We start from the raw sequence: 25,101 nt of genomic DNA, 5'->3' as shown, positions 1-25,101 counted from the left end.
GGGGCATAGATGAACATTGCTATTCTCCTTTTCTGAGATTTTAAAATCACTATGTCTCAGGTATCATGATAGTGATCTACCAGAGTTTTGGTAAGTTTTTATCCAATGTAATCCAGAATCTCCAGGATTGCCCTAATCCCAGCAATGATCAAAAACCAAACACAATCCTTTCTGCAAAGACTCGAAAGGACCAGAGCCTGAACTGCACCCATAATTAATTAGACAAACAAAAAACACCAAGTGTACAGAGCACAGAACACTGCACTAGATACAAAGTTTAGATAAGAATTTCTGACTTCATGGAATTTATGATTTCTCAAGATCTGACTCATACAAATAACTAATACAAAATATAAGTATATTAGAAGAGCTCATAGGATTTAGAAGTTTAGTGTTCTACATTTTACAGATAAGAAAACTGAGGCCAACAAGAAAAAGTAACTTGTCCCAGGCCACAAAGGTAGCTAAGATTTAAGTTAGGATCTTTTCTTTCCTCCTAAATCACAAAAGAAGATGAGATTTAAATTTGGGTCTTCTCTCTCCAAATATAATGCATTCTTTTGACTGTATTATGTGTGATACATCGCAAAACAAAGTGCTGTGCACTTTGAGGATATGGGAGAGGGAGATGAATAATTGAGGAAAGTTTCGTGAAGAACAAATCTGGGTTTTGCTGCAATTCAGTAAGCAGAAGGGGAGGTTAAAGAGAAAAAATAATCTAGGTCCAGTGTAAATAAAAGCATAAAGGTGAGAAAAATCCACATTGTATTTGAAGAACCATTAAAGAATGTAGTTTGGCTGAAGCAGAAGACAGAACTACAGTATGAAATAATAGCAAAAAGACAGGGTGGTGTGATTATGTGCCAAAAAAAAAAAAAATTCAGTTAAAAGAAATTGGGACAGTATGATGTTACCTACCTCCCAATTCCTTGCAGAGACAGGGAGAACCTGTTTTGTTTATAATGCAAGGAACACTTCATATATTGTTGTTATATGAGTTGGCTGGGGGGCGGGGGGGGGGGAATATGGGAGAAATCTAGGTAGGTATCAAAATAAAAGATATCTGGGGAAAAAAAGAACAGGAAGTGAAAAGGGGTCTGGATTTAAAATAAGGAAGAACCAAGTTCAGATTCAATCACTAACACTATCTATGTGACTCAGAGCAAATCGTTTAATCCCCTGTGTCTCTTCTGTAAAACGAGGGGAGGGGATTTGATTCAATGGCCTCTTAAGTTTCCTTTCTGTCTCAGTATGTGATTTATAATTTCAACTAATTGAGATAAATAGAATGACCAATCTTGCTTTTAACTACTTTTTTCAGTAAAGGTGGTTGAATACAGACATTGATGGAAGCATTTGCTGAGAAAATGGGGGCCAGCAATGGCATGGCCAGACCTATGCATAAGGAAGTTAGTTGGGCACTATTACAAAAGGTGAATTGGAGGGAGGAGAGAATGAATACTTCTTATATTAGCTTTGAAACAATAATTCAGGCAGGTGGGCAATAACGGAGTGAAGTAGAGTAATGACAGATTATAGAGACAAAGGGTCCCACAGCACTGATAGAGAAGTACGTTGACATAAATGTGAATTGATGTTTGCTATTATTAGATGAGAGATATTACACAGAAATTTTGCTAGGCCTTGGCTGATTTGTTATGAAAGATAAATGCCTTCCACAGAGTTTATAAAATCTGTTTGACTAAATGGATAGAGGGATGTAAGGAATGATCAAGGTTTTCAAACATGGGTGAGTAAAATAGTGATGCTCCTGTTGGAAACAATAAAATCAGAAAAAAGTCAGGAGAGCAGCCCACAAGCATCTAGTAAGTGTTGACTATCCTCTGAAGACAAATGGCCCCAAATCCACCCCACAGTTCCTCAATCAAGAAGCACATTGGAATAGGGGAGACAATGATTTAACCATTTGGGTTCTACAAGAGGTACAGAGAATAGGAGAGTAACTTGAAAGAAGGAAGGCACTAATGGCTAAAGGGACCAAGAAAGGCCTGCCATAAAACATAGGCTTTGAGTCAGTCTTGAAGAAGCCAGGGAAACTAAGAAGCAGAGATGAGGAATTAGAACATTCCAGTCAGTGCAAAGGCATAGAGATGGAGTATTGTGACTGGATTATATTGTGTATGGAAGGGCTTAGGTGTAAGAAGGTTAGAAAGGTAAGATGAGGTCAGATAATAAAGAGCTTTAAATGCCAAACAGATGAATTTATATTTGATCCTGAAAGTAATCAAGAGCCACCAGAGTTCCTTGAGTGAATTAGAAGACATGGAGGGAAAAAAACCTCAAACATCACTGGTGTTATTATAATAGCCACACTTGCTCAAAACTATACTCCCACAGTGAGTCTAAAGTAAATGTGTCTAATTCAACCCCAAATCAAATAGTTTCTCTGAATTCCAGAAGACCCAGGAAGGACCGAAAGCAAACTAATTAATGTCGCCAAATTTAAACACCCACTATGTGTAAGACCTGGCTCAAAGCCCCTAAAACAATCCCCACCCTAAAGGAGCTTCTATACTATGGTGGGAATGGGGAGAGATAATTTGTATGCAAGCCATCAAGTCTAAATTGAGACAACATGGTGCTATAGAGAGCCTACCTTCAAACCAGGAAAATCATGGGTCCAAATCTGCCTTTGATGGAAGTCATAAACTCTTAATAGTCCTGACAACTCTCTAGGTTTTAAGTTGTAATATAGTTGTCTATCTGCAGTTGGTAGAACTTCTTAAAAGAGTTGCTTGAACAAATGAAATCATAGGTCTGGAAGTCAACAACAAAAAAATATAATAAAATAATATAATTCTGAGTGGAAGAAAGTGCTAATGGCTCGGGGTAAAGGAAAAACAAATCAGGAAAGCTCTGGCAGAAGAATGCCTGATCTGTGCTTTGAAGGAAGATGCCTGAAGTGGAGGTAAAAAGAAAAAATTCATACCAGATACAAGGAACAAATGTATAGAGGCTCCAAGGAATATCCAAAGGAATAAACAGGTCAGTTGTGCACGAAATGGAAAGTGGGTGACAGGGAGTAATAGGAAATAAGTCTGTAAAGGTATGTGGGAGCCAGATTGTAAACGATTCTTTCTAAATGACAGTCCTTTGTATTTAATCCTAGAGGCAATAAGGAGCAATTGGAGATTTCTATGAAATTGCATTCAACTTAAAAGAGATAAGGACAAATGATTTCTACTTTCAACCTTGTTAATAACTGGTATCTGCTTGTGATAAGCTGGAGTAAGTAGGAAACTCCTTTAAAAAGTGCCTTTTCTTTCTACCTACAAGGGATCTTAAAATGAAACAATTCACTCTCATTTACATGTAGTCTACATGTAGCTACTACCATAGGAAACTTCATTTTTTTAGCTTCCTGAGAATTTCTGATGGAAGGTGTTCCTTAAGAACAGATAATCACACTAAATACTATACCAAAGCAGATCCTCTAGGGTAAAATCAACTTCAAAAGCACAAGATGAGAGGCATGGCTAGGCAACAGTTTGATTCAACGAGAGCTGGATGGGCAGCAATTTGGGTAGGAAGTGTGACATGGCAGCTAAAAAAAGGAACTAAATCTTCAGCTGCATTAACATGGCTTAGTGTTTGGAACTAAAGAGGTTAAGTGCCTAACTCTGCCCTGGTCAGACCACGTCAGTTGTACATACCACAATTCAGGAAGGATATTGGTACCATGGAAAAGGAATCAATAAAATGCAAGAATTGGTATGGATAGCCTGGTGAAGAAAAAAGGGACAATAAGAGTTATCCTTGACCTTGAGACATAGTCAACCGTAGTGGAAAGAGTGCTGGACTTAAAGAGTCAGGAAGACTGCTTTCAAACCCTGACTCTGCCATTAGCTGTGTTAAATGTGAATAAATTACTTAACCTCCAAGTCTATTTCTTAATCTAGAAAATGAAAAGAATACTACTTATTACTGTAGGAATTATGTGAGATGATGCATGTACGTTACTTGCAAAACCTTTAAAGTGCTCTATCAATGTCAACTCTTCCTATCCTACTTTGCCCCAGAGAACAGACCTGGAAACAATGAATAGAAGTTGCAAAAAATCAAATTTAGGCTTGAGGAAGAGAAACCCCCCCAATAATTATAGCTATCCAAAAGTGGGAGGAGCTATCTCAGAACACAGTTTATGTGTTTATGCTTATACATAAATAAATAAATATGTATATATATATATATATACACACACACACACACATACATACATACATGTGTGTCATAGAGGGATTCTTATTAAGGTACAGATTGGACTAGATGGTCACTGAGGGTCCTCCTGAATTAGTTAATAAGGAACTCTATAAAATTATACTTCTAAAAGTCACAAGTCACAGGATCAGATCTTATAATCCACTTAAATGGAGGTTAGGCCTTGATCAAGGATTACCCCTATAACATCTAACTAGGAGGCATCTCAACTGCCCTTAAAGACTTTACTTCAAAGTGGGAGAAACTATTACCTCTCCAGAGGAAACATGTTTCCCTTTTGAACAGAATCACAGAATTGGAAGGGACCTCAACAGCCAATGAGTTCGACTCCTATCTGAAAAAGAAACCTTAATCATAAAGAAAATTTTCTTTATCTTGAACCTGAAGTTGCTCCTACAACACAACTTCCACCCTTTGCTTCTAGTTCAGGCCACTGGGACCAAACAGAACATATTTAACCACTCTTCCACTTGCTTTTTAAACGCTTAAAACACAAGAATAAATAAATTGAGTCTCCCTTCTTCAAATAAACCACTATTACTTCTTAAAAAAAAAGCTCTCTACTTAGATGTTTATAAGTGTACTGTATACGTAGAGCAAGACAGAAAGTGAATTCCCAGTGTCCTGACCTCCCGTGTTGTGACTTGTAAGGAATTTTAGAGAAGCATTTAATTACCTAAATTAGTATCTGCCTTAAAGGTCACAGATGCCATCTTTAATTCTTGGGGAACCCTCAGCACACCCAAATAGAAAGTCATTTTGTTCTTATTGCAAAGGAACATAAATCTATACACCTTCTTATAATCCCAGCAGGCAACAATGTCTTCTACGGCTAATAACAAAGGTTCAAATTCTATTACCCTGTGTCTTGCTAGTTGGATGGAAGGAGAACACCAAAAAAAGAATCTTGCTTCCCATAGGTTTCACTTCCAATGTCAACCCATTCTTACCAACTTTACTCCTGTACTGTTCCCCTACTGAAATATTCTGTCATGACAGAAAAGAGATAAAAAAAAAATCTTGTTTTTTTTTAACTTTAAAACCCCACCACTTATAGCATACCTTCTATAAGACCCAAAAGATTTCCTTGTATAGTCACACTGTGAAAAAAATCCCTCTCCTATCCAGAAGCTCTATTTGAGAATAGGCCTTTACCTGGATTTTGGCAATTTCAATGTTTCCCTCAACGGCCCTACTTTCTTCAAACCTAGTGCCCTTATTTATAAGGAAGTAAGGAACACAAAGAAGTACAGTGAAGGAAGAAATCTCATTTCAGCTCATCAATAATCCTCATGGACAAATACAGTTGTGTGAACAATCTCTTGCAAGGAAAAGAAACATTCGAAATGGATCGGTGGTGAACACTGGGGGCAAGGCTGTAAGAATCGAAAGACCAGAAGGCTAAGTCCCTAGATTGTTCACTAGTCCTAGGATAGCAGGCAGCCAGTTACTTATCTGTACATCAGGGAGGCTGCACTGCTATCTTGGTATTCTTTTAGTTATGTATATGATTCAAAAAACACTTTTGTCAAGACCTGGACCTTAGATGGAGAGTGGGATAGTAGTCACGGGCTGACATGGTGCTTAAATATGTTTGGTTTTAGTATCCTGACCTCTGGGGCTCTTTCTGTCTTTCTAGGTTAACTATGATTTACCTAAAAAAATAAAATACCTTCTATTTTAGAAGATGAAGGCCAGATGGGAATGTCATGTGCTTCTTCCAAGTGTTCTGTAGGGCCTTTCTAGCCCAAACCATATATAATGAAGAGGCTGAGAGGTGGCCTAGCAGCAGAGTGGCAAGGCAAGGGTGTGGCTCTCAACTACAGAGCTGGGGCTGGTTTTGAGAGAAACAAAACCTGCTTCTCCCCAGAGCACAGATGACACACACAGGACTGGTCTAACAAGTCCTTCTGATCTCTCAGGCCTAGCCAACTCATTCCTCCTCCCCCACTCTCCATGTGCCTCTGGAGGGCCCTCCACTAGAGACTGATAACACTGAATTCTCTTAATCCAGAAAGTCTGAGACACTGAGTTACCTGTGTCCCTGCTGTCCCCTTGCCAAAGGCACCTCACCAGGCCTTATAAGGAAAGGCACAGGGGAAGCAGATTTAAAAAAAGCTAAGATAAGGAAAGTTGGGAGGAGGGGGATGTCAGGGGGTCAGGCCAGAGGCGGGGGAGAGGCTAAATGCCTTTCCCCAGTAGCCATCAGAGAAATGGGAAAGGGGAAAGAGGAAGTCAGCTACACAATGGGGAGCAAGGCAGCATAGGAGAAATGAAAAGGGAGCGTTTAACTTTGTATTTTGGCTGTTCGTTAGTATCTCTCTTGTTGATCCACCTTTTCAGTTACTTTAGAGGGCTGAGAAAGCCAAAATCTTCAAGGAACAAAGTTTAGCCTTTATTATAACTCTTTCAGGGATTCATACAATCTAGTACTAGGCACAAAGCACATCAAGACCCCATTAACATCTAACCCTAAGACTACTGGGATCCAAAAAAATAACCATTTGAGGCTCACATTTCTCCCAATTTGGAGGGGTAGGAGTGAAAAGGAGGTGGCCTACTTACCAAACACTCTCCCTCCCTCCTTTCCTGTCATCTCAAATTTCCTATAATTTAGAACTACCCTAAAAAGGCAATGAAGGCTTTAGCTTGTCATGTTACTCTTCCCAATGCCGCTGGAAAGAAACTAGGTAGGAGCCACCCAGAGTTCTAATGTGCCTTCAGTCCTGAAGGTTTGGTCAAACAGAGAAAGTCAGTAATCCCTAAGAGTGATGAAAAAAGTCTAGGGGAGGAAGGAGTTAGTTCTATATCAGCAACAGAAACAAGAACCACTTCCTAAAGTAATGGGAAGGAAAAAGGGAAACCTGACTTACAATAAGGACATCATTTCAATTACAGGATGAATAGTGGGGAGGGAAGGAAGAGCTGGGACAGAGAGGGAGAGAGAAAAGGGGGAGTGTCCCCAAAGAGAGGATAACTACCCAGAGCCAGTCTTTCTGAGAAGCCAAAAAGGGAAAAGCATGAGAATACAGGAGAAAAACAACAAATCCTCAGATCACTTCAAACACTTGGTCCCTATTTAGTCATAGGATCAAAGCCTGCTTTACACTCAGATTTTCCTTACTTTAAGAGGTGAAGGAATTCCAGGAAGGATGGACAGTGTTTAAGGCAGGAAGGCTGAATGAAAACTACGTGGAAGAAAAAGTGTTGATAGTAATGATATACAAACTACCGAATCCACTGAAACTAGACCCTGAGCCCACAAGGCAGGTGACTCCCTAGTTACCTCCAACTCAAGAGGTTAAAACCCTGGAAGGAGGGCTCTTTTCTGACCAGGTCAAAAGCAAGAAACTTTGGAGGAGTGGGGGTAGGAAGCTCAGCAAAGAAAGAAATTGTGCTGGTCGACAGCAAGACAGAGGGTAGGGATTGTTCCAGAGGTATGTTAACAATCTGCCTCCAGGGCAGCTGTCCTCCTGGGCAGTCAAAGCGGGGGTTTGTGTGTGAGAGCTCACGAACCAGCCAGCTTGCCAAGAGGCTGAAGCCTAAGCCACCCAGTCTACAGTGTGAGAAGTGATAGATGTCTACTCCACAGCTGAGGTGGAAAGAAGGCTGAAACATCTACCAACAATGAAATGAGGGAGTTAGGAAGAGAAGGGGGCCAAACAGCACCCGACAGGTGTAGTTTCGGCCTAGACAAAACGGGGAGGAGGGGGGGAATCATTTCAAGAAAACTGCAGATATGGAGCTTCCATGAAAAACCAGGTAGCTCTGATCACTGCCATTTCTTGCTATTAGGATCACATTAAGTATCACCCTTGCCCAGCAGCAGGGTGTTGCTGGGAGAGCCTAGAATAAGAGCCCCAGCACTTCACTCTATCTATCTGCCTATCCTTGCTAAATCTGGTGGTTAATAATCTGAATAAAGAAGACCTCGGCAATTTCTTCGGAGATTTACACTCTATTCCTCAGCCCCCAGAAAGGTTCAACAAGACATGCTAAATGCCACACGAAAATATCCACTGGGATGTTTCTATAAGGAATACCATTCTCCTTCTACTCCTTTCTCCCACCCCAAATCTTCCACAGAGTCCTACAAAGCTTTAAGTATCCTGGTATCAAGATCTAAACCCGAAGGTGAGAGTGCTGGAATTTTTTTTAAAGACAATGACCAGAATTCACATTCTCCAATCACCAGAGCTGCTGAGACCATCAGGCACACAAAGGCGGCTCTCTTCTCAGTAGGGCTCTGTAGCAGAGCCTCTCTCTCAGGGGACAAAGGGATTTCACAGGAGAACCACAAAGACATTGCCCCTCTCCCGTTCCCCCACTCCCAGCTTTCTCACTTCCTGTCACAGTAGCACCAGACCACAGTCTCCCAGAAACAAACAAATACAGAGTGCTGGATTCTGGGCTGTGAGCCAAACACATTCCTCGGCATCCTGTCTACCAATCACCAGCCAGAGCTCCCACTTTGCCCAGTTCAGTTCCTTATCATGTTCGGGAAAACAACCCTCCTCTCCCTGCCCCAAACCAATGCTACAGATGAAGCAAAAGCCTTTTTCCAAAGCAGAGAGACCATTTAAAATCAGGGAAGTGGAAGAAGGAGAATCTTAGAAATTCCTACTTAGCCACCCCAGTACTTCTTCGCTCTGTAGGCAGCAGGACTCTGGGGAAAAGGTGGCTATGCTTCAGTCAGAGCAGCCCAATGGGACAATCACCAGTGCTTTCCCCAAAGTCCAACAGTGAAACAACCTTTTCCAATCACCAACCTCCCCCCATCTCTACCTCACACAGCCTTTCCTCAATTCCCCATTCCCACTGCTTTCCAGGTATCCCCCTTCTCCCATACCCCACAAACTGCCAAAGGCATATGTAGGGCTATATATGGGCAATAGCTTATCACCATCCGGGAGCAAAGTCCATTCCAGTGGGGAGGAAAAGAGAAAGGCAATAAAGAAGGCTCTCAGTCAGAATACAAGGGGAAATGTCGACAGGTGACAAAAAGGTCAAGATGATACCTCCCCATCAACAGATATGCCCACCACGGTCCCTCTTACATTTCCACCACTTCCTCTTTCTACTCCCAAACAAAATAGCTGTCCAAGACTGCCTCTGGGACTGTAGATTTAGGGGCCATTTCTAATTCATAACAGCAGGAGAAAACGCCCTTTCCTTTCGCTAAGAAACACAGGCCACTGGGAATATGGTCTAAACTCCAGAAGGTCAGGGTGAGATTTGATTCATCCTGATTCTTCCCTCTCCAGAAGGATCAATCTTTTGAATGAGAGCTGCTTGAAATCCCAAAGGGCTTCATGTCCCTTTTAGAAAGGCCCTTCCCAGGCTTTATAATTCCTTGGGTAAGGAACACATCCTTAGCTCCATCTGTGGGGCCTCCTGTACCAGTGGTCAACAACCTCCCTTCCTCTTTCTGGGCCTCTTTCCTAGGACTGACAGATGACTGGCCCTGGGCAGTAATGCACATTTTGACCGCAGTCAAAGGGAGATTCAGGCCATATCAATGGCACTGAGATAACTACAGAAAGGGGGCAGAGGAAAGTAATAACCACCTGAAGTCTGGAATAGAAACAGGTCTGGGTTTACAAATTAATAACACAGAAACATCCTAGACCATTATCACTGACAGAAAAGTACACTTCAAACAGGAAACATAGTAAGGGAAAACAGAAGATCTCTCATCTGAACACTTGCACCTTTCTCTCTCCTTCATAGTAACTAGAAGGTTACAAACATTTCAGCTGTGTACCAAACTGAACTCTCCCTAGGAAGGCACAACTAAGACGAACGACAAGACCAAGGCAACACCATTTTGTAGAATGGTGGTACGAGACAAATGACACTGAAGGACGCATATATTTTGTGATTTCTTACAAATCTGAGGATGTAAAGAGCAAAGCTCTAGGAATTAGACACACCCAAATTATGCCTCTCTTTTCCCAGAATGTTCAACAGATTCCCTGCCTCAGAAAGGGCAGGTGAAACAGAACTAACGAGTGCTGACTCAGAGCTCCACTCAGTCACTAGGGGCTAGGTCAGAGTGGGGAGGAGACCAATATAGCAAACCTGGGGCAACTCAGCATGACCTCATCAGATGCCCCAAGTTCTCAGTGCATTTCTATTTGCAGACAGCTTTACAAAGAAATAATGAATGCTCAAGGGGAAAGCTACTTGAGAAGCCTGAGATCTATCAAGCCCTAATCCAAGTATTCTGCGTTGCCATCTGACTTTCCACACCTCGGCTCCAAAGCAGGTAGAAAAAGGTTTTTTTGAAAGTGAAAAAAATGCAACAGGCATGCCATCTGTTTAGACTTTTGACTGCTAACATTCCTACAAGGAGATCAGGATGCCTAGGAGTCCAATCTCAGTAATAGTTGGACCTCAACTATACATCCCTCTACAAGAGAAGAGTTAGAGCTGGCTTGATGAATGCTCCAGCTGTTTCCACTCCCTCCAGCAATCTCCACCACCCCCACCTCTTACCCTAAGGGACTCTAGTTCAAACTCACATCAAAAATTTAATACAATTGACTGGTCAGGAAGAAGCAGCTTGGCCTAGAATAGCAGCAAAAGCACCAACTGGCCCTCCTTAGGAGGCCATTCCCCCCACTTTAGGCTTATTCTAAAAATAAGAATCTCCAACACCCTCTCCCCAGGAGGGTTTTCTGCTAACTTCATCTTCACAGACAATAATTTAAAAAGAGGCTTCCAACGCAATCCTTTTACAGTGAGGACAAACAAGGGACATGAGGAGACCCACCAGAGGGTAGAGGGCAATGAAGGGGGCAGAGGGAGGTCAGAAACGAGTGCCCTTTCCACAGGCTTTGCCTTGTTTGGCTCTCCAACATGTGAGCACAAGGAAGAGAAGGGCTTAGGCAGAACGACAGGCTTTGTCTGCAGTTTGTTTTGAAAAAGAGAAGGGTCCCCAGACCAAGAACAGCAGAACTTGGAGCAGGGCAAGAGCAAGAGAAGTTGCCGAATGCTCACACAGGGCATAGAAAGGAGCTTCCTTGTGCAGTGGCACTCCCAAAGTGGTTGGGATCCTGTCACATTCCCCCAAACCCACAGAGCCAGCTCCCAGGAGCACCAAGATGGTGATCCCCTCCCCCGCCCCCCTCCCCAGCCACAGTCATCCAGGGAAGGAAGCCAGAACTTCCTCTTCAGACAGGAAGTGACATCATGCCTTCCCTTCCTGTAAAGTTCTAAACAAATGGGCCTGCTGACCCTGGATAGAGACATCCTCCCTTGGCCCATCACCCAGTTCCACTAGAGAGGGAAGAGCTGAGAAGCTTTCTGGAGTTCATTTCCTCTGCCAGGAGAGATGCCTCTCCCCTCTGGGAAAGGTCTGGCCAGCAGGCACCTTAGCTAGAAAGGACAAGAGCATGGAGCCCAGGGAATCCCTCAACGTGTGTCTCTAGCAGGAGGCTCTTCCCAAGGCCATCACCACCAGCTCAGAGAATGTGCCAGGTCTCAGAGGGCAATGCTGAGGACCATGGCTCTAAGCTCCAGGAGTTCAGGAGGAAATAAGAGAAAAACAGCCTGCTGAATATAAAATAGAGAATGTCACACTGCAGAAGTACAGAACTGAGCATCTGCTGACATCAGTACTACTGGGCTGGACCCTACAGAGGTGTAAAACTTCTAGTTAACCTTCAGAAAAGGCAGAGCAAGGGCCTATCAGCCCCAGGAAGAGGTCCACGCAAGGTGTGTTAAAATAGAGACCAGAGATGTAGCTGTGACCTCAGGAGCCATCTAGTCTCAAACCTTCATTTTACAGATGGACAGAAGGCTGCCCTTGGAGTCAGAAGAACAAGCCTTGGACATAACAGTTGTGTGGTTCCTCTGGGAAAGTCACTAAGTTTCTCAGTGGCTGAGGAGGCTAAGTGCAAAAGGCTGCAGAAGCTTGCCAATATGTCCTAGTAGAGTGAGTACCCTCCATCCATCCATTAAATCACAGATCTGAACCCAAAAATGACTTTTCATAATAATCTAAGGTTTATGAAGCATTTTACATGCAGTTATTTGTCTCATTTGATCCTCTCAACACTTTGTGAATTTAAAGGACTACCCCTTTTTGCAGATGAAGAAACTGAAGTCCAAAGTTTAAGTCACATCTAGCAAGTCTCAAGGCAAGATTCAATATCATATGTCTTCTGACTCCAAAAGTCCATTGCTTTTTCCACAACACAAGAATGCGTTCTAGAAGTTGGACCAATATGATGATTTGATTACAATGGATATGAAATGAAGGAGGAAAGCCGAGTATGATGGTACCATAAGCAGAAAGGGAGTAAGGTCAGAAAGGAAGCAAGTTAAGGAGAAAAGATGCTGAGCTTAGTTTAAAAATAGCTAGCATTAGTTTTCAACATGATAATTTTATGTACTAGCCAGATGGAGATGTTCTGTAGGCATTTGGAAATATAGGTCTGCATCTCAGAAGAGATAAGAACCAGAAATGTAGAGCTTAAGTTATTGGTACACTCAGAATCTGGGTTTCCATCAAGTAGATTTACTAACCCACCTTCCCCAAAAGGAAGTACAGAGGGAATAAAATAAGTCATGCTTATATAATTCAGACTCATCTGACACAAATTATTCATGCCTGGGATAGAAGTTCTTTTAAAGTGTAAGCTCAACCAGAGACCATAGGTATTAAGTCTTATAGGCTCTACCTATATCCTAGACAGTCAGAGTACCACAGAATCATATCAGAGGACACATCCTTCCTCAACACCAACAAAACCAACAAGATGTTGGTTTACTCAAGGGTCTATAATTGCTGCTCCAGAAGACACCCCTCCCCTCCCCATCCCATCCCAATTCACATCAGACTGATTATACCAACAGCTTGCCAATAAGCAGATTTTTTTTTTTAAACCTGGAACACCTTTTCAAGCTGTCCTCCAATGAAGAAAGGCAAGTAGAGTGATCCTTCATCTATCATGGGAATTATGTTCCAGAGACCCCGATGATAGGTGAAAATCTGCAAAGTAGCAGTGTTATCTTTATTTTATTATTTATATGTATATTTAAGGCTTTATAAATCGTTCCCACTCTCCTGTAAACCTTTTCCACATTCTTATTAACCTACAGTCACTGAGCCAATCAATGCCCAGGATACAGAACACAGCGCTGGGGTTATTCACTTTTCATTCCATTAGCCAATAGTGTGCTGTGATAAGTGTAACTCCATCATACAGAATTAGATAGATATTTTAAAACCTGTGATAGTAAAGTTGTGATAAATGAACCACGATATAGGGAGGGATGACTGTATATAGAACTAGATGTGGATTCCAGTGGTATGATGGTTCCTAAAGCACTTGTTCGGTTGTTTCAGTCATGTCCAAATCTGAGACCCTACTTCAGGGTTTTCTTGGCAATGATACTGGAGTGGTTTGCCATTTCCTTCTCCAGTTCATTTTACAAATAAAGAACCTGAGGCAAACAGGGTTAAGTGATTGCCCAGGGTCACACAGCTAGAGCCTGAGGCTAGATTTAAATTCAGGTCTTTCTAATTCCTGGTCCAGTGCTCCATCTATTGTACCACCCAGCTGCCCTAAAGCACTACTTTTGTTCAAACCACTCCCCTACTTCAAAACTTTCAGTATATGTTCCCACTGCCTTCCAAAACTAAGGTCCTAAACACATCAGAGTGGTATCCAAGATTCTCCCTAATTTGACTCCAACTGTTATCTGGTAGGAAAAGCCAGAACTAGAAATCAAGTTGGGGTTCTCATCCTGGTTGGGGAAGTCCTTTAACTTCTGAGTCTATTTTCTCATTCTAAAAATAAACAGGTTAGAACTTTCTTTCTACTATTTTCCTCTAACCAATACACAAACTGTACAATGTAGTCACTTCTCCAAAGACTAGTAACTGCATCCTCCCAATGCCTAGAGTGTCCTCCACAACCTGGCTTCGCAGCTTTTATCAACAAAATCCTATCTATCTTTCAAAACTTAATTTGTAGGACAGTGCTTCCTCCCAGGGCTTCCCAGATAACATTTGGGTCAGAAAGGAACCCTTTCAGATACCTAATCTTCCCTACTGTCATGTAAACTCTGGATGATAAGGATCCCAAGCAGTGCCTAGCATGCAGTGAGGGATCAACCTAGTTGGGAGACAGCTAAATTCAACCCTTAGAACAAGAAAATGACTATCAAAATAATTTTATCTCAACTAGAAGAGAAAAAAGGGCCTAGAAGTCTGAGGACACTGTATGTCAGCTGGGTTATATAGAAAAAGAAGTAGGAAAAGTATGCAAAGTAACACTAAGAGACAGCACAAGGCAGTGGAGAGCAATGCTGGAGGCAGAGGACATGGATTAAAGAAATCCTTGCTCTGTTGCTTACTGCCTGTTTGACCTAACCCAAGCCATACTGCATCCCTGGGCCTCAGATACCTCAACTCTAAAAGGAAGAGACTTGGATGGCTTGGCTTCCCTATTCTGTAGCAGGAAAAAGTCACCCAAGTTCATAGCCACACTTTCATATTCAATTCCTCCCTTTCCCTCATTCCACAAACCCATTCAGTTGCCACATACAGTCTTCCCTCACCTCTTTACTCTCTCTAAACACTTCCCTTCTCTATGAAGGTGGCCACCACCCTAGTTAGGCCCTTATCACCTCTCAGCTGGGTTACTATAATAGCCTTCCAACTGGGCTTTCTGCCTCAAGATCTTCCTCTCCAGACTAGCCTTCACACAAATTGTTCTTTATAAAGCACAGGTCTGACCACATTACTCCCTTACTCAAACTACAATAGCTCCTTATTGCCTCTAGGATCAAATATAAACTCCACTGTTTGGCTTTTAAATCTCTTTGTGACTAGGTCCCAACCTATCCTTTTAGCCTTATTATATAGACTTGCCTTCCCACACTAGTCTAGTAGTCAAACTGGCTTTCTTTCGGGATTCCTCAGACACTGACACTAATATCCTAACTTGTACCTTTGTACTGACTGGTCTTCCTCCTGCCCCCCATGAGTGGCATGCACTCCTCCCTTACCTTGGCCTCTGAATATATCTCGTTTCCTGCAAAACTCAACTCAGGCACTACCTTTTATGAAAGGTCTCATTAACTGCAATCTCTATTATATTACTTTTCCTTCCTGAAAAAGTTACCTTGTAAGTATTTGGTATATAAATAACCAAGCTTGGTCTCAAAGCAGAGGTGGGATGGCAATCCTCCTTCTCCTTCTCCTCCTCCTCCTCCCCCCACTTCTCGGGACTAAGGGGATTGAACATTGCATGGCATTCTCAGACATATGGCTTGATTTTGCCAAATTTCTCCCCACTTCAATAAAATTCATTTTAATAAAATATTTGAGGGATGTGCAAATACGTATGCTAATCCACTCCCTTCCTCCAAAAGAAGGTAAATTCCTCCAAGCCAGGGACTGTTTTCATATTTGTCTGAGCCCCCAGTACATTGACTGGCACTAGGAAATACTTAATAAATGATCACTGAACTCTGGGATCCTATTAACTACTCTGCTAACGCCTCTCCATTTAGAAGACAGAGTGAAATATGCCTCCCACTTAAAAGTTTTCAGGAAATCTGTAGGATTGTCTAAATTATTTCCTACACCAAACAATAGTTACTTGACAAAGGGAGAAGAGAAAGAAAAAAAGGAAAAACACTTCCTGCTTGAGGTCATCTCCCAAGAATGATATGAAGTTAACGGAATGACAATTAGATAGGTATAATTAAAGGGAAGGAAGAAGATAACCAGGTCATGCTCTAGGGCTAGGCTTCAAACCAAGAAAGGTAGAGTCACTGAGTGACAATACAAGAAGCCATGAAGGGGAAAGTATAAGACTGGGTGATCCAGGAGAGACAGAGGAGACAGGTTTATATCACTTTAACTTTCTCCTAAGGGATCAGCCTAAAATAAGCAATCATTAATATTGATCTCTCTTCTTCATCAACTGCCAAGCCAACCAGGCAACATCTGTTTCTGACACACAAAAAGAAACATAAAATCACCAAGTCCCATCATTTTCCCTGATGCTTAGGAGACTATGAGCGTGATCCCATCAGTAAATTTATCCCCCAGTGTCCAAGGAGATATTTCAGAGAATAAAAGGATAGGAAATGGCAACCATTTGAAAAGTTAGTTTTTCACATTACATATTTGGCCAAGATGTTAGAAAAGAATTTGGAACTATGATTCAAAAGTCACTAAAGTGTTAAATTAATTATCCTTTGACCCAACCATGCCACTACTAGGCCTATACTCCAAGAAAAATTAAAGAGACGAAAAGAACCCAAGTACCAATTATTTTGAAGAAATTCTTTTGTAGTCTAACGACTAGAAAATAAAGAGGTATCATTTATTGAAGAATACCTGCGCAAATTATGGCATGTGAATGTAACAGAATATCACTGCTGTTGTCATTTTTGTCACACCTGACTCTTTGTGACTCCATTTGAGGTTTTCAGGGCAAAGAAACCGAAGTGTTTGCCACTTTCTTCTCATTTTAAAGATGAGAAAACTGAGTCAAAAACAGGTCACACTATGGTCACACAGCTAGGAAGGAAGTGTCTTGAGGACAGATTTGAACTCAGGCCTTCTTGATTCCAGGTCCAGTATTATCCTATCTCTTAAGAAATAGATTATATCAGTGGAACTTGGGAAGACTTGTATGAGCTGATGCAGAGTGAAAAGCAGGAAAACAAAAGAAATAAAAAAACCACCGTTGAAAGACTTGAGTACTCCCATCAATGCAAAGACTGACTTCCATTTTCTAGAGGGCTGTTGGTGATGCTTGCTACACACAGAAATGCAGCAAGAGAGCAAAATGAAATCCAGAAAACAAGCACAAACAAAAAAGTTATAGACTGAACTTATATAATTAAGAAAAGTGAGTACAGCATAGAGACTGGTAGTTTCATGTACAATCTTTATTATCTATTTTGTGTAAAGTGAAATGTCTATTGTTTATTAAGCAGAAAATAAAATAAATATCTGGCCAAGGGTATAAACATTCTAGAGCAGTGGTTCCCAAACTTTTTTGGCCTACTGCCCCCTTTCCAGAAAAAATATTACTTAGCGCCCCCTGTCACATACTATCACCGCCCTCTTACAGTTATTTACCACCCCCAAATGCACCTGTGGGCATCACCGCCCCCCTGGATCGCTGTAGCACCCACGAGGGGGCAGGGGCACCCACTTTGGGAATCTGCTCTAGACCAAAAAGTATTCTCAAGAAGAAACACAATTTGGATCTAGTCCTGTCTTCTGCAGGAAGGAAACTGCTCAGGAATAGATACAGACAGACATAGATGTACATAACATAGATAGGTAGATGGAATTACTCAAAGTAGGGGCTATCTCCAAAGGCAAAGGCAGAGCCTTCAACTTCATTCCCCAAACTTTTCTAAGGCATCTGATTTGCCATTATCATTAAAGCATTTACCAAAGCAAAATACTGATATTCCAAAAAAAATACCAATTCACACTGGTGATTAGCAGGGGCTAAAACGGGAAAGGTATAGGAATACAGCAGTTGGAACACTTAAACACACATATTACCCTGAAATTCCTCTAATTGTGGACTTTGTTTTGTTTATTTTTGGAAAAAAACTTCCTACACTATTTCCTGATGAGCTGACTTTCAGGAGGTTAGACATTCACGTGGCAAATTCTGGTCTGCTTCACAAAATTCTAAAGGTAGTCAATGGGGAGAAAAGTTTTCCAATTTCAACAAAGAAACAGCGAAAAGGAATCAGATTGGCTCCAATTTCTCTTTTAAAATAGGTTTACTCTATTTTAAAAGTGTGCTGGCTATGTACTCTCTACTTCAGTTCAATGAGGATCACTTCACCTGCCCTGAAATGGGAACTGCAAGTGCTTTGATAACTGTATTGAAAGGTTGGCCTAGTTTCTCTAACAAATGTCTTATGTCTTCCACTGTCAGTGTGATAGTTTAGCTTATTAAAATTCCCTACCACCAAAATCCTTTCTTCCCAAAGTAGGACCTACACCCTAATGTACCATAGCAATTTACTAATGTATTTCAGTCAAATCTCCAGATTCCCACACAGGAAGTAAAAATCCACCACTGGCATTTTCAGGGAGGCCTATTAAAAAAACAACAACAAAAAAACAGTAATTCTCTTCCAGCCAGAATTTACTTCTTTGGCCCTATTTTATGAGTTACTAAATAGCAAACACCAAGAGAACTGGATATAGCATCAGAGACCAGCCTTAGCTCTGCAGCTTTAGCAACTATATGACCTTTTCCTTTGAGCCTCAACTTCCTCATCTGTCAAAATAAGCATATTGAACTAAATGATCTCTAAAGCTCACTCTAACACTGAAATTCTTTAATTTGATACAATGACATTCTGCATTATTAGGAACATTAGTAATTTTACTTGCATCAGAATTCTTCCTTGAAGACTCAGATTATGTTCATTCCTCCCCATAAAGTCTTCTTAGATTATATCCCTCCCCACTCCCATCAAACAATGATGTTCTTGCTTTCAGTTTTTCTTATACTTTATGACTTTGAATCCCTAGCACATTGCTACACGCAATATCCATTGAACTGAATTGCCAGTTTTACATTTTAAAAATATAGATACAGCCTAAATAACTTTGAGGTAGCTAATCATAATGGCATCTTATGTTAGTATAATGCTTCATGGCCTACAAAGTGCTCTGGCTAATTTCTTCACCTTAGAGAAAATAGTTTATTCTAGAACAAGAATCAACAACTACTTTAGGTAGAAATTACCATTAGACTCAAGTAATGCACATGAATGATACTTACCTAAGTAAGAAATAAAATAAGGGCAAGTGAAGAGAACAAATTCTGTCTTTCAAAGAGAGGAAGGAGACAAGAGTAAGAAATTAAAGGGAAAAAAAGAATCAGAGGATCAAAGGAAAGGCCATCAGAAGGTATGTCAAGTGCTCAGAGTCAGGATTACCTACCCCTGGCTCAAGAATCAAAAGTACCAAAAATATTTGACAATTAGAAGCATATAGAGATATCTAATTGAACAAAAACCAAAAGAGCCTCTCCAAATTCTCCCTCATCAGGGATCATCTTTAGTTTGGCTTATAAAACTTAGCACAGTACTGCGATAGTAACCTCTTAATGCTTGTTGACTTGACTCTCTTCATAGGTTCTATACATCACAGAGCAGGGGGATGGACCTTCATAGTTTCTTAAGTTCAAGTCACACTATCTTTTAAACAGTTTACATTTAAGTATTGTTTGATATTTACTTTCTCACAACCACTCTGAAGGATACATAAAACATTATTAATCTAGTTTTAAGGCCAAAGAAGCTAAAACACAGGACTAAACTGACTTCTTCATGATTATAGTTAAGATGGCAGAGCCAGAAGTCAAGCGAAGTCTCTAGTAGTCTGACAAATATTCAGGAGAACAGTTTTTTGAAGTTTTCTGGACATTGAAACAGAAGATAGCTCAGGCTGATAAATAGGACATGAATAAAGAAAGTCCTCATTTATAAGTTCAACTACAAATATGAATTGGAAATCCCATCCTTGTAAACAAATGAAACCTCAGGGCAAAGATCTTGAACTCAGCATCTAGCTTGAACAACTATTAATAATATCAGCAGACCAACCCTTTTCTAGTCAGTCTCTGGTCACGAAAGGCATAATTTTTGGACCAGAAGAGACAACTCACAAGTATCATAAATTCTTAAAGTAGGAAAAACTTGTATTATTACTGTTAGGTTGAGTATACTCAAGTGGCCTAATTGAGGCAGATATATCTGAACGTTGACACCAATTTATCACATATGTCACAAACATTTTATGAAGAGGATTTTAATTTACCAAAAAGTAGTAACAAAATATTTTCTAAGCACAAAGACAGAACCTTTCACTTAAAGACAGAAAACCCAATAGATATCTGACAGTAAAAATCATTAAAAATAACTTAAGTAGGGGCAGCTGGGTAGCTCAGTGGATTGAGAGCCAGGCCTAGAGACGGGAGGTCCTGGGTTCAAATCTGGCCTCAGACACTTTCCCAGCTGTGTGACCCTGGGCAAGTCACTTGACCCCCATGGCCTACCCTTACCACTCTTCCACCAAGGAACTAATACACAGAAGTTAAGGGTTTAAAAATATATTTAAAAAAATAAATAAATAACTTAAGAGCATACTAACGGCTCTCAATAAAAGACAAATGGTTTGAAATATAAATTTTTCAGGTCTACTTTATTCTGAACCTAACATTTACAAAGAACTTATTTAAGTAAAGAATGTGCCTCATTTGCTAGCAATAAGCATTTTATAAGAGAACAGTATTGAAGGCTATATATCACTTCATAAGATATTTCATAATACTTTTAATTTCATTTTTTACTGTTCTAATTACAGAAGCTAATGGGAAGTGGGATGGGGAAGAGAAGTAGGTAATTGATCATTCTCATTTTAGGAATCTGTGCAATTTCTTTTAAAAAGCTTCTGGGTGGACAGCTAGGTAGCTCAGTGGATTGAGAGCCAGGCCTTAGAGATGGGAGGTCCTGGGTTCAAATCTGATCTCAGACACTTTCCACAGCTGTGTGACCCAGGGCAAGTCACTTGACCCCCATTGCTTAGTCCTTACCACTCTTCTGCCTTGTTGGAGCCAATACACAGTATTGACTTCCAAGACGGAAGGTAAGGGTTTAAAATAAAATAAAATAAAATAAAAAGCTTCTGCATTTTTTCTAAGTCATATAAATAAATATTTTTTAAAAATTTGGTAACTATACAGCAGAATAAAAAAACAGGTTGCTGACTTCTATCATATTTGAATTTCATCTGTTTCTATAGATATATGAAGAGATAAGAAAACAGAAATTTTATTAATCAGGGCAAACCAAAATTATTGATTTTACCCAATTATTCTTAACTGGTATTGGTATAAAATCCTTTATAAAAGAATAACACGATTGTATTGAAGAACATTTATTATTCCCTTGAGACAGACTGGTGGCTGTTCTTTTAAAATCACAGCTTCTGGGGGGCAGCTAAGTAGCTCAGTGGATTGAGAGACAGGCCTAGAGACTGGAGGTCCTAGGTTCAAGTCTGGCCTCAGACACTTCCCAGCTGTGTGACCCTGGGCAAGTCACTTGACCCCCATTGCCTACCCTTACCACTCTTCTACCTTGGAGCCAATACACAGGATAGACTCCAAGATAGAAGGTAAGGGTTATAAAAAAAAAAATCACAGCTTCTAAAGTACCTTTAAAAAGGAGTTTCCCTTAAAAAAAACACTAATGAGTTTTTATTAGAACTGTAAAGTGGCCCAAACGTTTTGGAAGTATGCAAGAAAAGTGACTTATCTGTCCAAACCTTCTGACCCAGCAATCTCCCTATATTAGATATATACACCAGGAAAGTCAGACAGAAATAAAAAATCCAACACATAAAAAATATTCACAGAAGCATTCTTTAACATTAGGGAAAAAATGGGGATAGAAAAATAGGTGTCCATTAATTGGGAAATGACTGAAAACACTATCATGTATGAATGAAATACAATCTTATACAAAGCAAAAAAGTGTGGATTTGAGAAATTCAGGGGAAAAAAAAAAAAACCAAGCTTTTATGAAGTGAGGCAGAATGAAATAAATAGAACCAAAAGAATATACACAATGATAGCGACATAAACAAAACGATTATATAAAGTTCACCTAATTCTGAGCCATTGAAAAGCCAGTGAAGATCTCACTTAACAAATAAACCCAATGAAGGCTGGTAAGGAAAGAAAGGGCACACTACTGCCTATATTCTAAGATGTAGTTCACAGTGTTGAGTGTGTTTGCTTTGTCACAAAGCAGGGTGTTGTCATAAATGACATTATAAATATCAAACTTTTTAAAAACTAAAAGCCCATTTGCTTTTATCTACCACAAAACTTAAAAAACCCAATACAATTGTTTTGTAAAAGTGCTCCCAATTACCTATCACTAGTTAACAAGTAGACAAGACTGGGAATCCTTTGGAAAGCCCACCATCACTTTGCCCATCCTTCTCTATCAGATCTAATGCATTCTGAGGTAGGCTTAAGTCTCATCTGGAACATCCTTCAACTAGGAGTTTCACTCAGCCAGAATAGCCGAGTTCCATTCTCACTATTTAATATTTAATAATGAATATCATACAAAGTATAAGTTTGAAGAGACAAACTACTTTCAAAATGTCTAATAAGATACATAACAAAAACACAAATCAATGCATGCCCTCTATTCCCCATTGGTCATTCTAAACCAGAGCTGTTGTTCCTTTCTTCTAAAAATCTCCTTGCCAGGACACATCAATGCTCTATTGGCAACCTTAGAGGCAGCTGCATTTAGGCAGAGAAATCCCTATTTAACTAAGTGCCACATTAACTCTTTTTTGGGGTGGAGAGGAAGGACATTAAAGGACAATCCCTACCAGTTCGCCCCTTTAGGTAAAGTTCACGTGAAAGTGAGCTTCACCTTGCTATGAATGTAGCTTAAGTAAGAAAACCAACATTACTAAACTACAAAACCAAATCAATCTTCTTCAGCGGAATAACAATTCAGTGTGAACTTTATTTCAAACAAAGGAATATCAGAGTAACTAGGTGCTATCTAGCTACACTGCTCCTTGAAATAGTCAATGTAGTAATTCCAAACTTATTAAAAGGGGGACGGGGGAAAATCATGAAACGTCAACAAAGAAGAAAGTATTTCTGGTAGAAATTTAACATAATCAGTACTTCCATATCTTTATTCTAGGAATCCAACAAGGTGTTCTGGCTTAAGTATGCAACAATTTCCAAAGACTTGACTCAACACTTTTTGACCTTAAACTAAGCCCTTCACAATTTTTACCAGAAGGCATGAAACAGAAAAGAAAGGCCAGAAACTGACATTCTCTAGTGCCAATAACTGGTTTTGAAAAGGTGAAGAAGATTGAATATACTTCCTAAAAGGTTGAGAAATTCTTACTTGCATTTAGACTTTGTTCTTATATGGCCAATAGGTGCCTTCTTGGTTTTGAACTACATCCTTAGGGAATCCCATGAATGTACACTAAAACAAATCTACCTGTATCCCATCCCCGCTACCTGACAAATGACTAAGAAACAAAGATTAGTCCAAATCCCATAAAGGTTTTCTTTGGAGAAAGTAAACGATTGGGGAGACCAAGATGCTGTATACAAAGCAAGTTTGCTCATCAAAAGGCTGAAACAGTATCATCCCTTCTAGCCCAGCCCACTTTCCCCATCATGGTAATAGTAGATAACTAATAGTTCTGCTTTAACGAAAGAAGCAGGAATTTTACCTACATCAAACCAATATGAAAGTCAAGTGAGGATCTTGAACAGGATGAAATGTGCCATTTGATAGGTCTCTCTCTTTTTTCCAACAACCACCTAGATACAGTAGCAGTCTTGGTCTGGGAAGTTGGAAATACCAGGGAACTGGGCATCAGAAGCCGGTCATAATTTCTTCAGGGCAACTCACGATATCTTAATGAGCCCATGGAGGTCCCTTTCTTTCCAAATAGTCTATCTTAACTCTCTTCTGAAAGACAGTTACATACACAAGTCTGTCACCTTACATCTCTTCAGGCAACAGGACAAACAGGTCACAAGTACTTGGAGCTTTCTTAAAATGGTAATGGATGCTCAAAATTCCATGTCGGCCAGAGCCAAATTCTCTAGTCCCATTTTTCTATTCCTAAGGAAATATGATAATTGAATTTGCCCCTTAATTAAGTTGTAACACTATTGAAAAAAATCATAGAAATCCCACAATACACTACACTCAGGTTTCTCAGGAGCAAAGATCACTGGAACATTTGTCAAATCGATCATTACTACAAAGGTGAAAACCAAACATAAAGATACGTATTGAAGGACACTCCTCCTCCCACTTCCAAAAGAGGGACAAGGCTGGTACCCTTACCAAACTTACTACAATTCCTGAAAATATAACAGGAGATGAAGGAAAAGATAAGTCTGCTTTCTTTACCATCTAAAAACAGAAGAATGACAATGTCTAAGGCTGCCTCTGCTAATTCTAGGCAAGAGGTTCTTAATCTGGGATTCATGGAATTTGGATGGGAAAAAAAATTATATTTTCACTAACAACTAACTAAAATATGGTGCCTCCTTCAATTATGAATTTTTAACGCTATTATCTGAGAAAGGGATCCATAGGCTTCATAAGACTGCCAAAGGAGTCCATAAAACACAAAAAGCTAAGAACCTCTGTTCTAGACACTTGGATCCTAACATCTCTGGGCAGTGCCTATCCACTTAAAGCCAGATCCAAATCACCACTACCTAGGCCTTCCTTACAGAACCTATTTTCAAAATGCTTTTGTAATCTTTTTCAACAGATACTTAAAGGTTTGGAGGGATGATGGGTCAACCAGAGCAGTGGGATCAATCAGTCATCCAAAAATCATAGGCAGGACTCGAGACAGAAAAAAGAAGATAGACAGTCTCCAAATCTGTCAGCTCTTATCCGAATAAAAACTACAGCCCAAAGGGCTAAATCGATCATCTAGTAATGGGGTATGCCCCACATATGTTATCCTTTTTAAAAAATATTTAGACTTGGAATCAAGGAAGAAAGAAGTATTGAGACGGCTTCTATGAACCACTTCCCTTTGGTCCTTGGTATTACACAGAAAGGAAAAAAGAAAGTTCCATTTTATTGAAACTTCTAAGGAAGCAACTCCCCAGCTACTCTTGTTTTACATGTAAAAAGATTGTCAGGGCATTTTCCTAATTAAAAAGAGGGAAAAAATAAAACAAATCAGGAACTGTTAAAGGGGGGTTCAGGAACTAAAAGGCACTGAATTAAGGCCCATCTTGTTGCAATTAGGTCAAG

At 40.2% G+C, this 25,101-nt stretch overlaps 1 protein-coding gene across 14 annotated transcripts in view; it reads right to left on the bottom strand.

The window, feature by feature from the left end:
* Nucleotides 1-25,101, bottom strand: part of CTNND1 (catenin delta 1) — a 58,234-nt gene that overhangs the window by 31,633 nt on the left and 1,500 nt on the right. The gene's annotated exons all lie outside the window — the stretch shown is intronic.

Source organism: Gracilinanus agilis, chromosome 6, assembly GCF_016433145.1.
Source record: "Gracilinanus agilis isolate LMUSP501 chromosome 6, AgileGrace, whole genome shotgun sequence".
Classification (NCBI taxonomy): domain Eukaryota; kingdom Metazoa; phylum Chordata; class Mammalia; order Didelphimorphia; family Didelphidae; genus Gracilinanus; species Gracilinanus agilis.
Note: the sequence above shows the minus strand (reverse complement) of the source record. Positions and strands in the feature narration are given on the sequence as shown.